Raw genomic sequence first — 15,746 nt, forward strand, 5'->3', positions numbered from 1 at the left:
ATCGAGATGCTATCTCGATTTCGATAAGCTACCACGTCACGCTTCGAAAACTATTAACAAACCCCCGCTCTAATACAACCTATATACACACCCACTATAAAACTATAACTCCAACAAAAACAGACTCTCGAGCATTTTAATGAATAGCCACTAATAACCGTATAATTCCAATGTGTGGAAGTTTAAACTCCTCTTAGAGTCATACAACGCGAAGGATTGTCCGAAATTGAGTTGTGTCTATAATGCATCCTTCGGTGTCCTCGTTGCAGTAAAGTCTGGGGAGAGACGTCGAACGAGTGTACAGATTTCGTGAAAAATTCTTTTTTTGTGGAATAAGGTGGGAGAGAGGACACAAAATTGAAGAGGTTCATAACTGTAAGGTAGGAGCGGTGGTGGCAGTAAAAGAGGGGAGGGGGAGGGGGCAAAGGACATGCAGCGAGGAAGCGTGAGAGTAAGAGAGGTAGGGTGGAGGGGGGGGGGGGGTGTGAAACGGTTGGGTGACCAGGTCAGGGACTCGCTCGCCTGACCTCGCGCAACCTCCTCCTCCTCTCGTCTATACACTGCGTACCGCTAAATCAGTATTACAAGCAACCACCTTTAACGACACTCGCCAGTTAACGGCTTAAGTAGTCGTCGACTATATTAATAATAATAATAATAACGCTCGTTATTTCGCGGAAACTCGAGCTCCATTATTACACACTTGTGTGTCACGTTTGATATAGCGTTGTGCTATATATATATATGTATACATAATTGAAAATTTAGAGGCTCTAATTGAAGGAGAATTTGGCCAATCGCTGAGGCGAACGATGTTTATACGCAAAATCGTGGCTGAAAGCAGCACGATCGATGCGTGGCAACAAATAGTCTGATGGCCGGCCACGCATTTGGAGCGAAATATTCTCATCGATTCTTATAGATTTTTTCTGCACCTATCCACCCTCGCCCTGCTACGCAAATAAAATTGAGTAACGAGGTCCATTCATCGCGTGTTTTTCCGTAATGAAACTGGGATGTTAAATTTTTTGCTATTAACGTAATTATTTTCTAAGACACTTTTCCATGAAAATCACTCTTCTCGACAGTTTTGCGCGTAACTGGTATCTCCTCAAAAATTAGCGTACGATTGATGATTTTCGGAAATTGTTATGATTATTCTACGATAATCCCTCGGATCTACCAAGTTCCCCGCGCCAAAAATACTATATAGCACTTTGATACTTGGCAATTTTTATTCGTGCATAAAACGCATCGAAGAATACGAGGCGCGTGGTCGTTTTCGAGTTTGGTATTCGAGTTATGAGATGGGAGAGGAGGGGGGGGGGAGGTGGGAGGTGGAAGACAATTCGCGTGTTTGTCAAAAGCGTACCTTTATGGCTTCGTCTTTTTATCGTTAATCGATAACACGCGCGTAAAAGTTGCCAGAACCAAAGGAATTTGGTTCGTGTGGGAGGGGGAGTCGAGAAAGAGTAGTCAAAAATGAGAAGAGAGAAAAATTGGAGAGGGAAGAAATGAGGAATTGCTAATCGGTCTGCCGCCGTTTCGGGATAGTAAAACTTTCGAAGCTTTCTGTTTGCGCTGCGGACGAGTTTCCTCTTTACGTTTTACGTGGGACGAGTTTGGAATCGCGAGGGATGAAATATCGTTGAAGCTGCATTGTCGGTGGAGTGGGTTAGGTGGTTGAAGAAGCGAGAGCGAGAGGGGGGGGGGGGGTTAAAGGATTCCAAAGGTGTAGTGGAGGGGGAAGAATCTAGGGGTTGAGAAGAGGAGGATGAGGAGGGATTTAAACGACCTTCCTCGCTGTCGTTATAGCTCCGTCCGTGCTTGGCCGCGAAAGTACACACACACACACACACACACACAGAAAACTCGCTTCCTTTAAATGGGTAGTAGGTACTGTACACTCGGGAGCAAACGCCCACTGTTCTTGCGTATATACCAGCGAAGGAACGTTATTTTCTGCGGTTCTTATCCGTCGACCGCAGAAAACCTGCGCAACGAGCAATATTAACGTCAAAACAATGCCACGGTGAGCGACTACTGTACAGCATCGAGCAGATCAACCGGTGCTACGTTAAACATGCTGCCATTTCCAATCTACCAGTGAGAGAAAAAAAAGACAATTTTCCATCGGTTATATAGAGGCATTTGTAGGATTATGGTTTTGGATTCTTTCATCTTTTTCTTGGGAGAAGAGATGATTCGAATTATATATACATACTATATAGGACAGTAGCCACTTGTTACGATGATTCTTGTATATTCCGATGAACGCTCGAGTGTATACAGAGAGGGGGTGTATCCGCAAAGAGGGCGAAGAAAAAGCGCAATAATTTCAAGCTCGGCAGGTGGATTTTTATTCGGAGGTTGAAAGAGTAGCCGACCGACGACGCGATGCTTAGCAACTGTTTCGCTATATATATATATATATATAGTAAACTCTATTCTGCCGTCAACGCTGCTGAGCGCGCGCTCTTCCCCATGGATCTGCTAGATCGCGTGGCGAGGTAACGTTTTCGCGGGGCCTTTTTTACCCCTTTCGACCAGCGGAAGCAAGAAATTTGCATCGACATTAATTAATCACGATGAAATCGATGGTTGTGTGTGCTAACGAGCTTAAGCAAAATGCTCGGCAGTTTTGTCCAGTCGTTAATTAGGGATTCAGTGGCGGCATTTTGAAGCCAAACAAAGATGCGAAGTTGAGGAGGACAAAGGTTAGAATTAATTTTCGTCCTTGCGTGCGCTGCTCCCAAAGTTGACTTTTTGCAGCAACTTTCGGCGAAGGACCAACGAGTCAAGGACGTTTCATAAATATACCCAGAGGCGAGCCAAGCTCTATTCGGGGGGAAAATAATCAATGTCGAAGATTAATTTTCTCCGCGATACTTCAAGATTAATCTCTTCTTAATTTGGCAAAGTGAGAGGTAATAACATCAGCTGACGCTGTACCACTACGATGATAAAGAGGGACAAGTGCTTGGCTGCTTCAAACATGCAAATTCAATTCTAATACAGCTGCTCGACGAGAATATTGCTCGCAGCTGTTTTACCAGCAACTTTTGAAGATTAAGGGTCAACGACCTTCAAGATCCGTTAGTCGAAAAACTCACCCAAAAAAGTCACACACGCTGTACACACACACACACACACACACACACGATGAGTACAAAAATGCTGTAAACTTAAGAAACAACGACGAAGAGAAATTTGATACTACGCGTATGCACTCGAGCGCAATCTCGCTTTATTGTCGTTGTATCGATGTACACGGAGAAACACAGACACGAAGAATGAAGCGCTTTATGGTCACGTGACACGCCGATACACTCTATAGAGCATTCCACTGGCAAATGCATATATAAAGGGTAGTGTGGATAGATTTGGAAAAGTCGACGACAGTTGAATGGAGGGGGTGATCGAGTATAGGTGGTGGGGGAGGGGGGTGAGACATGCTTTTGCTCGTAAAGGGGGTAAAGTGGCGTCGTCGACGTCGTTCCCGTCCGCGCAGTAGGAGACAGTGACGATGATGGTGTATGCCCTGTGCTGGTGGTGGTAGCAACAGTGGGTGGCTCGCACCCCTTTTCCATTTTAAAATGGTGTACGTGTCTGGCATCGCTTTCCCGCGTTTTGCGCCCGTCGCCGTCGAGCGTTTGCATGTGAAATTCGCATTAAGCGTCCGACACGGCGACGGCTGCAGCCAGCCTGCCCTGGCCTGGCCTTCCTCTTTCTCTTTCTAGCCCCCACCCCCCCCCCCCCCCCACCCCTCTATAGTATATCGTCCACCACCTGCCCTCCTCCTCATCTTCTCTCCGCGCGAAAAAGCCTCCAAAGTATTTCGAACAAATTATACTCAACCTCCGTCAATTACTCCATCTGTTCATCTAACTTTCTTCTTTGCCTATCATTTATTTTTATTGATTTGACGAGAGAATATAGTAGCTGGGTTACTTTTTTTTTTTAAATATGGAATTAGTCGCAGGAGTGATTCACATTTTTATGTTAATTGCAATGATTATGATAAATATATTTGATATCCAAGTATGATACACACACGACGAAGAAATGACCAAATTCGATAAACTCATAAATATATCTATAAAGAGAACAAAGCTACAAGATAAAAAAAAAGTTGGAAGAATGAGGATTATACATGAAGAAAAGACTGCGCGATGCTGCCACCTGTTAGGCACTACGTCATGACTTTGCGACCATGACGATTCGCGCCACGCTGCGCCGAGCTAGGCTGGCGCACCAAAACATCGTGACAATTTGACCTTGAAAGAAAAACACTAGCTGAATCCATTAATCCGTAGCCTCGCGTGTGCGATCGACAAAGAACGCTTTTTATCTTAACGGGAGAAAAATCGTAGCTCGTTGTTTTTCCAAGAAGGGAGAAATCTATGACGTGGGGTGAGAGGATCAATTTATACGTGTACCAGTGTGCATGTACGTGTGATTAGGTACGATGGAGAAGAACGTTCATGCGACAATTCCTGTCGAACATTTTTTGAACCAAAAAAATTCAGAAGGTGAGAAGAGGAAGCAAAAAAAAAACAAAACACCATATACACCGATGTCGAGGAGAAATGGAGAATTAGATGGAAAATAGAAAACACGGAATTGGCGAATAGTTGCAAGTGGAGGAAAAAAAGGAGAAAAAATTCGATATGCTTTACGCGCACGAATTGTTATAGCTACCTGCGGATCGTTTCAGGAAAGCGGCTTTATAGTCGAGAACGGTAAATCACTGGAGAACGTCAATCGGCGAGCATAAAAGGTAGCAAGAGCTTGGAATGTTTCCTTCATCACAGCTCTCTACTGCCTATACCTCTGCAGTTACTATATACACAGTACGTAGCTGCTTCTCGGCGGAAAATCTCAATGCTGCGCGTACGTATAAAGAGAACTTTTAACTCCGAGAGTCGAAATTTCAGTCGTAGATCAAATCTTGCGCTTAAAACTTAGCAGTAAGAACTTTGTAGAATTATCCAAGGTTTTTATTTCTCTTATTTAATGCTATAATAAGAAAATCCTGTGAAATGCTTGTATAAAATTCTATCCCATACGAGAGAGACTGGTCTTTTTTTTATAATGCCAAACGATTTTCTACCACTTCGCATATAAATATATATATATATATATATATACATGGAGAATGATTCGAGGTTTGGAAAGTGTTCCAAAAGAGCAAAGAGGAGTTCGCAGAATTAAATAGGAATAAATAAAGTTTTTCCAGACGTTTATAAGCGAGTTAATTTAGGAATAAAATTCCACTAGAGAGAATATAGGATTTTTCTTGTATCCACGTGTTCGTCTCGACTCCTTTATTCGTCCACGTGATTCAATAAACTGGTGAATAATTGCTCGATTGGATTTCGACTGCTCGGTTGGTTATAGACAGTATGTATATGTATATATATATATATATATATATATATATACCAGCTTGCAGAATGGTTAGGCTTTCGCGGTGTACCGAATCCGTGTGTGTCAGCTGTCAGACGTGACGTCATCAGCAGTAGTCACAGTGTAATATATCGTGACGCACACTCGTATCGACGAATCGACGCTTCGATAATAATGGCCAGGTCGAATCTAATGGAGGATTTCTTTGGAAAATTTATCGCGACGGTCGATATCCGTTTGGTAAAGTTGAAGGGTTTGAAGAGTACGGTTTATTGGGGGAAATGTTAAAGGACCACCGCAAAAGAGGGTGCGGGGGTGCTGTTAGAATTTATATAAACGCGTTTCGCAACTAGGAGGAGGTTGGAGCTATTTTACGACGATTATACGAGTGTGATGAACAATTATTGCGCGGATTTAGTTGGGGGAGCGGTGCGATAAAGTCGAGTCTCGGCGCACGCATTAGTGCTTAAAATGGCGTGCTTCAGCGATCCTTGCTTCCTGATTCTAACTGCTTGTTTACTACGTCGCCACCGCGCACTGTTACACTCTTTTACGTCTTCTACCCCTCGATCTCTCCTTCCCGACAATGTCCATTGACGCTTTAACATTTATCGGGACTCGCTATATCGTCGTCGAGTGCCAGTGTGAAGTTAGCAGCTCAAATTTTAAAACTGAAAAGAAAAAATTAATAGTTCTAGTAGGACCTGGTGAAATTCTACAGTTCTTTGCTATTTTCCAAAAAAAGTTCTGCAGATTGAACTGGAGAAACTATAGAAAGATGATTTGGGGTGCCAACTTCACATTCTCCAATATTCAAACGCTTGTATCCTTTGAACTAAAAGTCCTATCGATAAAAACTATTAGACATAGTGATAGAACCCTTTGGGGTGCCATCAGAACTCTAGTTAAAAATCGAAAATCGTTAAAAAAAATTTTTTCTTAAATTTTACAAAAAAAAATTTTAATTTTCGATTTTTAGCTGGAATTCTGATGGCACCCCAAAGAGTTCTATAAATATGTCTAATAGTTTTTACTTATAGGACTTTTAGTTTAAAGGATATTAGCGTTTGAATATATTATAGAGAATGTGAAGCTGGCACTCCAAATCATCTTTCTATAGTTTTTCCAGTTGAATCTGCAGAACTTTTTTGAAAAATAACAAGGAACTGTAGAACTTGTCCGGGTGCTACTAGAACTGCTTGGTTTTTTTCCATTTTAAAAATTTGGGGTGCTAACTTCACTCTGGTCCATCGAGTTCATATTGGTCGAGCAGAGTATATTAAACGTTACCCACAAAAAAGCTTCGCTGTAATTTCTGCAAAATTTCCTTTGATTAAAAATGACGAGGGATGTTAAGAATCACTAAGAATAGTCTTGAAACTACTGGTGATTCTTCGGATGATTTTTCACGCTAATCGATTTACTCGAAAAGTTGTTCTTCTCTCTTTTTGTATCCAGATAATCACGGTTTGTCGTGATAAGCGGAGTTGGCAAAAGAAAAAGGTATCCGCATCGTTCATCCCTGATAATTTTTTGTATTACGCCAGTTTGACCTCGACCCTTCACCCTCGGCAGGGTTCGGTCTGCTTAGCGGGCGCTCTCTTGCTCGATCACTCGGCGGTTCAGCATCGTCCTCCAGCCGTCCTCGGGTGGCTTTGCGCCTTTGGTCCTTCGACCCCCCCCCCCCACCCCACCCCCCACTTCACCTTAGAATATACTCACCAACACCTACTCTCGACTGTAAGCGACACGAGAGAGCGATATATTTCAACGATGGTGTGTACAATCCACCCCTATATATATATATACATATACAGTGTCCGCTAGATAAATCCACCCACACCACGAATGTGCAATTCTGTTTATTTTACAACTGAGAGAAATATCAATTTTTTGTATAAAAACTTTCCGAGTGTAAATTGAGAGATCCTTCAAGTGTCTCGTATAAAAAATTCATTTGATATCGTCTGTATCTCTTATGGTTACTAAGTTAAAGAGAATTTTATGTTCATGATTTGGGTCGTTTTATATAGCGAGCACTGTATATATATGTATATGCAGAATGTTCAAAGTAACGGTCGCCAAGATTTTTCAGACACTTTTAATAATGTAAGAAGAGAAATGTTTCAAATAAATGGTTAGTATATATCCTCTACCGAATAAAATGTAAATAAAAGGTGCAACATTTTTTTTAATAAGAAATCTTTTATTTTTTATTGTATATTATTATTATATTATTATAGCGTATTTCAATAGCTCTTCTGAGCTATAAACGAATTTATTAGCTCATTCAGTCGTTCGTAAGATATATGTATGTTCAATTAAAATTGTTTATAGTGTATAAGTGTGGGTTTGGTTAAGGTAGTGTCCGTGACCAATACACGGATAGATGTGTAGTCTCTTCTCACCTACTTATAATTTCGAAATGAAGTATTCAGTGACTAAATCTAATAATAAATTCATACACATTATTTTGAAAAATTCTTGAAACAATTAAGTTACTAAAATATACGATAAACAATTATGTTCTGATTAAGAAAATAAAAAGTACCAATATTTATAAAAGAAACAATTTGTTTGTTTTTATTTTTGCATTTTATTCAGAGGAGGATTTTTTTCTAATATCATCAGAGCTGTTTGAACAATTTTGATCATTTTCGCGCCGGACACCCTGTATATACGTCCTTCTCAATCCCCTTTTCTCACACTAACCACCCAACTCAATCTTCAGTCTTACTCTCAGTTTCTTGACGCTAACATTTCTTTTCCAAGCTACATTATACATACACATTCATACAGAATTCATCGCGAAAAATACTCAGTATAATATTATTATAGTATATAAAACTATAATAAAATCGAGGACTAGCATTTCAACTACTTCCTGTTTCCACTGCAATATATATATATATATATACGGAAAAATTTGATATTCTATTCATCCATAAATCCTTCAATCGTTATTCATCTAAGCACCGCTGTTGTAAGACTCGAAATTACGCACACTATAATCATTGCTGATTAATAAGCACAATTGGTAAGAGTCTACTGATGATGAGAAACCAGAGAAAACCCGGAGGTTGATTAATTGAAGGACGCAAGCTCCACAGTACATTCTCTACAAAGATTTTTCGTTTATTCAACTAGACTCAAAACGTGGACAGAAAAATTAATTAATTTCTCCTACTAAAAGCAAAATCACTTAATTCTATAGCACGATTCCTTTTTGATCTAAATATAGATAGGACTTTGGTAGAGGCTCCTCGCAAAAAATCGATATCTCTTACAGGTAGTTATGCAGATAAAGGAACGTCACACCTACGTTCCAATGTGTGTTAAATCGTAAACGTCCCGTATATACGTTAGACCCGCCATAACTGAGAAATTAAATATCACGCAGTGCTGTATTGGACGTTTAAATTGAGATTATTGCGGCAGTTGCGAAAATGGTTCCTACGGAGAGTTGCCGATAAAGCAATCGCGTATGGGAACGTCCTTATCGGGAGATATATATATATATATATATATAGTATTGTGTAAGATTGCAGAGTTTGCGAAAAGAGGCCAATTGTAAACAGAGCGCAGAAGAATAACCGAGAAATCGCTCGTTATCAAACAACAAAGTTTCATGATACATCGATCCCTTATCTATCAAAGCTCTATATATATATATATATATACAACCGTGGATATAGTATAAAATAACATTAACGGAAAATCAAGCAGAATTCATGAAATAAAAAAAATTGACTAAACAATAGCTTTGATAGGTGATGATATGTATGGGATATTTTTGACATGTCCAAATTGCACTATTGAAGAATTATATCTTCATTTTTCTACAAAGTACCAAACAAATTAGAAATACAAATATAAGATTTAAACAAAATATAATAAATCAATATTTATAATTAAAATATACCATTGGATAAAACAATAATAGTTTCTTAAAAACCAATACTGTTTATTGCCAAAAATGACGCTATCTACACCACGCGTGTTTTAGATTATGGAATCGTTGTAGAAGAGAATTTACATGGACAAATAAAGTAGACGACTATAAAGAGTAGGTTAATCAATGTGTTAGGCTGCTATATATATATATATATATATATAGGAGGCAGTGTCAGGATTGGTAAAGTGACCGAACAATTTAACGCGTCAACCGGAGTGTCATTCTCTCTCTCTGGCTAGCATCCAGATTGATAAATAAACGTGTGAAAATCGATAAGACGAGGCGCGCGTGTCTTAGGCCATAACGAGGAGAGAACGCGGCTGTATAATGCTGAGGGAGATCGATGTAGCGATAAAGGATTATCGGTTATCGAGCATGGACAGAGGAAAATCGGTAAGGAGAGATTTATCGCGTAGGGAGGAATGCGAATAAGAGAGATGAAGTAGATTGAATGGTTATCCGAGAGAGAGTAGGGTCGTCGTCGTCGTCGTCGTCGTCGTTTGGCGCGAGCCATCGGATATATAAAAGGAAGCAGCGAGCGTCGCGTGTAAAGGTGTCGTGTCACTGAGACTCTCATTATCGATGCACCTGCTGCGGTGCGAGAGAGAGAGGCGAGTCTATTGTTCAAAGCAACACCAATCGCAGTATTGTGCCTCGTGCCTCGGTACCCGGTCACTGGGAGATGAAATTTTTCTTAAAATTAATAAAGAAACTGTGGAAGAAGCGAAAAACTACGAGATCTTTGTTGAATTTAGTTAGAAAAGCTTAGTGTTTATTTTTAAGTGTTCTTGTACATTGGAAAGCTTCAATATTACGTCAGCTGCTATTGATAGAGCCCAAGGAACTGTAAAAGCTCTACTATTATAATACTTGAAATATTTTATATGGGACAGGTGTAATACGAGGCTTGGAAATGATGAGGTGACGGAAAGAGAATAATAAATAAGTGGACTATAGGTGTAAAGTAAGTATAGGACTAAGTTATTGGTGAGTTACGCGGGGCTGGCCGAATGCCAATGGTGCGATTAATTGAGTTCCCGCGAGCGAGGCGTTCGCCGTTCTATCGGCGCGATCAGCCCAACGGAATTCAAAGCGAACGAGTCAAGATTATCTTGGAAAAAGGACAATAGCGCTGTCGCGAGAGACAATCTTTTCTGGCCACTTCTCGAACGATGCTTCAAATTATTTACGATCGATTCTCGGTATTGCTCTCGTTGTTTCTGGCCTTTCAGTGTTTTTGTCAACAATGTTCGACGCGAGGTCTATACAGCTGCCCATACTTGGATCAAAACAAACCACGAGGAGGGGGGTAAACAGAGTTTCAAAGCTGAATATCGTGCTTTTACGATTTTTAATGAGAAGAGAGATAAACAAGATTTTCCTGTGCAAGTCAACAGACGATAACTAAGTATATATATATATATATATTCTGGTGAAAGAGAAATATTTCAACACAGCTATTCACGAGCAAGTTTCACACTGCTACCACAAAATTAGCCCCTCGAATAATCTTAATGCGAGCCAGACTGTACTCGAAGAACGAGGCTCTTTATCGAACGCTAATCCCGAAACTTTTCCCTCGAGTTCTTGGTTCGCCGAGAATTGACCGACCGACGGGACTCTAACAAGATTAATATTTGATTCGTCAAAGTTGATTAGATATTTGCCTTTACCGTTGACCACAAATAACTTTTCTTCTGAAACAAGTGTCTATAGGTAATAGTGTAGAATCGTCGAGGCGAGACCCGAAGGGAATAACGAGAATAAAGAGAGGGTTGGCATGAAGAAGCAAAGGAGATTTCGTATAGTCGATAAACGTCAAAACTCAGACACGATGATTACGAGCGACGCGAATACACAGTACATATATATATATATATATATATACACATTACAAGAATAAGATGTACAATGAAGAAAAGAAATGAGCTATCGGATTGCTCGTTATTCAGAATAGTTTGGAATTAGCAGTAGGATCTGTGTAGGATACAGGTATAAGCGAGGAGAGAAGAGAGCAGAGCGAGAGCAAAGAGCATTGTTTATTTGCGTCGATATCCCTGTGGAGTTTCTCTCAGGCTTTAACAGGACTCGCGTTGGCTGGTCTGCCTTCTCCTGCTCCCTTATCCCTCTTATCGTTTTCCATCCCTTTCGTTCTTTCACATCCCCCTTCCCTCTATTACTTTCCCCTCCCACCCCAACCAAAAGCTACAACCTTCCCACTCTCGCACAAATCTCTTTCTCTCTCTTTCTCTCATACGAACAGTCGAACCTACAACTCTCTTCGAGCCACCGCATTATCCCACCCTCTTATACACACCAACACCGGTGTATTGATTCCGCACACGCGCGTGCACTCCCCCCTCCGCCCAACCTCCGCAACCAAGCAGACTTTCTCCGTAATGGTGTATATCGCCGGGTGTTTTTGTGCACAAACACTCGCGCTCTACCTACGTCGTTCCATCTCTCGCTCGCTCTTGTCTTCTCTACGACCCCCCCCCCCCTCCCCCCTCGATCTAAAACGCCAGTTCGCTCGCTTCCACTTGTTTACTATTATGCTTACCCACTTATTCTCAATCATGTTTGCACTCACACCTCCTCGTGCTGCCTACTTAACGCTCGTTTATAAGACGATACCAATACTATGTGCCTTCCCCCACCCCCCTTTTGACCATTGAAAATCTCGTATTTTGATTTTTTGTTCCTGCAGTGTTTTAACGGTGCACGTATTTTACTTAAGCTTTGACACTCGATAAAGGACGGTAAATGCGATGTTGTTGGAGCGAAGAGCGTGAGATTTTTGAAGGGTGGGTATAATACAGTGATATATTAGATCCGATGTAGCAGCGGATAGTAATAAATGCGTATTGAATAGCGTAGGAGAGCGGTTCACAACTGTCAGCGTACGTATAGATTGCACAGGAGCGTGAAGCGTGAGAATAGTACAGCAAGCGAACCCCGTTGAAAGATTAGAGCGTCATGTGAATTGATGCGCAGCCCAGTTTGATTGCTGCTGATTATCGGGAGCGCCAACTCGCAATTAGATCGAAATTAACCAGAAAATTGTGCGCGCTCCAAATTTTCACGAGCCACTCTCGGTCACTCCCGGATCCGTTGTGTACTTTTTATTGTAAACAATGGGAATTTTGCGAGACATTTTTTTTTACAAAATTTTCCAATTTCTGCGAAAGACAATATTTAGAATTAACTGGTACAGTCTCTGACAAAAATAAACAACGAAGGGGCTGAGTGACATCGTAGATGAGAAACGGTAAAAAATAATTATTTTTGATGAATAAATAATTAATTAGGAGACAGATAATTTTTCTGTGACGGTTTAACAGCTTCCAGCAGCTTTCTGCACGGAACGTGAGCAAATGTGGGAGAGAAAGGTTTTATCTGCTTTGAGTTATCCGAAGAAATTGCAAAATCGAAAACAAAGTCCTAGAACCTGTTTATGTATAGCTGCACTCTTCTGCAGTCTGCTATATGGGGAGCGAAAAACATCAAACAAATTCTTTGTCCACGTATACATACGAGTGTTTTTATATGGGATAGGTGATGTACGCGAACTAACGTGTAGTAAAAAGGAGACATTTTTTCCTCTTTGCTGGGAGAAAAAAGAAACTGCGAGGAATCTCATGTAAAACCACGAGCACGTCTCTCAAAAGTATACACGACTGAGCGATTATTCGATACTCTGTAAGAAAAAAGATTGAAGATTTTTACAGATTTCTCAGACACGATTCAGCTTGAGCACTCGTGCCATGAGCATAAACGAGTGTATACATAGTTATCTTACTATTTCTCAAAACTCTTGTAATAATACAGACTATTATTAACTATTATGACAGAGTCGGAGTAGCTTGCAGAAAAAAGGTGTAAATTAACTGAGAAATGTAGATAAATTACAGAAAACGTAAAAAAAACAAAAAAAAACAAATAATAGTATATATAATTAACTTCTCACTTTAATTTTTTAGAACGTTCGTCATTTTCGACATGTTCATTTTTCTCTTCGGATGATCGTCCGTAGATTTTCCTCCAACAGATTCTAATAATTCATTAGGAGCAAACAAAGAAATTAGGCACAGCATGCTCTCTTGTTATATATTTATGCTTGACGCAAAGAAAATGTGCAAGGTTCTCAGAATTATATCTTGGAAAAAAATAATTTTGTAGGAAGTCTTTGTTAATTACGAGAACAAAGCACGTGTCCCTAATAACGACATTAGAGCCGATATCAAATTCTAAAAGTATCACAAATCGCTTATCTTTTCAGAAACGCTCGAAATAACGTTTGATTCGCGTGATTCCTGCAAAGGTTTCATCGTGCGAAATGCAAAGACACACAAATTTCGCTTCGTCAATTACTCTCGCAATGTAAATATCATTGCTCCTGATTCAATTGTCACGTTGAACGGTCGGTAAATAAAGATAGTGCTATATGTATATGTAAGTAAAAAAATGCTGAGGATTTAATGGCGTTATCAGTTTGTCTTTGAATGCAATTTTATTCTCGCGTGGCGCGTGTTCCGCTAACGTCAACGAAATTCGAATAGTACAGCATTATCAAGCACGCGTATCGACGAGCAAAACTTGCGCGTGGTAATTACGGAATCGTAAATAAATGCTGCAATAAAGCTGTTAAAGGTTGTAACGTAAAGCAATTAGCAGTTTTATTTGTTTATACATAGATACGAACTTTCCTCGAGCTTCACGACTCCTTGTAAAATCTTCAAGAACGCGTGTATCGAAAAAAAAATTAAATGTTCGATAACCTTCAGTATTTTTTCATTCAATGCAATTTTATAATTGCGAGAAAACAGTCGAGGGAAAATAAGGAACACGTGCGCCATGCGTACACGCAACGCTACGAATACTATATCTATATATATATATATATATATATATATATATATATATATATATATAGGTAAATAGCGTTTCGACACACGATTAAACGTAAGAGCGAGTCCACAGTCGAGTTGGTTTTAGAAAAAGGAGGTCAGAAAGGAGGAAGACAGGAAGACAGGAAAAAAGGAAGAAATAAAGGAGCGAATAATGAGCCTAGCGAGTCAGCAAGTACCAAAGCGTGCAACAGCGCCAGCCAGAGGAAATCCGGACAGCTGCTGGGGCTATTTGAAAAACGAGAACGCGTACACGTACACGACTTCCGACTCATCACGCTCGCACAGCACAGTGCTCTACTCGAATAACTAATCTTCATTCTAGAAATGAACATTTTCCTGCTCTCTGTTCCCTCCGAATCAATTTATAAATTTCTTTACGCTCGTATAGCTTTCACTCTCGACGGAGCCTCGTGGATTTTACAGCGTAGTGCTTGAAATGCCATTGAGAGGTTAAGTTATGCAGTTGGAATAATATTCGATACCCTCGCGAAGAATCGTAATAATCTGTTTTTGTGCTACGAGAGAAAACCCGCTCGAGTTAGCTGCACAAAGAAATTCATCGTCGCAAAAGAGGCGTGTGTTTGTTTACAATTTTTTGTCCCCGTAGGAGACGCCATCGCGCAGCGAGCGAGCGAGCCTCGAGAAGTCAGCGTGGAAAGTAAACTGTAAATATGGCGCTACATAGTTTAATCTATATACGTCTGTGGCTTCGTAGAACGTACAGAGTGAGAGGACAAGTCGAAAGGCTTTTCCAGGAAGAAGGCAATGGTGAATTTGGAGGGGACGCTGAGAACTCTGTTGCTACTCGGTCGGTAACATTGACTGTTCGGTCGCAGCGTGTTTACCAATTACCATTCTGCCCCCCACCGAGCCAACACGCGTGCCAAAATATACACACTGGTAATCTCGGTCGGTGTGTATATATGTATACGTATACTATAAGAGAGTCTCATTAAAACTATCGCTCTCGCACGATTACGTAAGCCAATCCGAATCGATACAAGAGACTTGGCTTGCCACGCTTATTATTGTTATTGTTGTTGTTGCCACCAGCTCGCTGTCGATGCGAAGCGAACGCGACAGAGACGCGCGCGCAGTGGCAGCAAGGCAAGAGAGAACGGAAGAAAAAAACAGCAGCCAAAAGGGTCTATTCGAACGAGTCGACGGACAGAATCCATTGTGCATAAATCTCCTTGAATGTAGCATAAATAGAATTCCTCGCTACTGCTGCTTGCTCGACTGCGCGCGCGGTGTTACAATATTCTTTCTCTCGCCGCGGTTTCTCGGGCGAACGGAAATTCACGCTGAAAAAATAACTGAGGAATCGACGACGCATTAAAAATTCCAGTTGGAATAAAAATAGCGTTCGACGGCCTTTTTCTCGGACGGTCTTGAAAAAGCGCACTACTACCGCCGACTGACTGACTTATCGCACATCCGGCCTGCCTAATACGCTGTGTGCTATACATATA

General features: G+C 40.7%; 1 protein-coding gene across 2 annotated transcripts in view; it reads right to left on the reverse strand.

Moving 5' to 3' along the window:
* Positions 1-15,746, reverse strand: part of LOC136779066 (AF4/FMR2 family member 4-like) — a 100,102-nt gene that overhangs the window by 25,999 nt on the left and 58,357 nt on the right. The window lies entirely within an intron of this gene.

This window comes from Prorops nasuta, unplaced genomic scaffold, assembly GCF_024137725.1.
Source record: "Prorops nasuta isolate Cenicafe-Biocafe unplaced genomic scaffold, Cenicafe_Pnas_1.2 PNAS00002, whole genome shotgun sequence".
Lineage (NCBI taxonomy): Eukaryota > Metazoa > Arthropoda > Insecta > Hymenoptera > Bethylidae > Prorops > Prorops nasuta.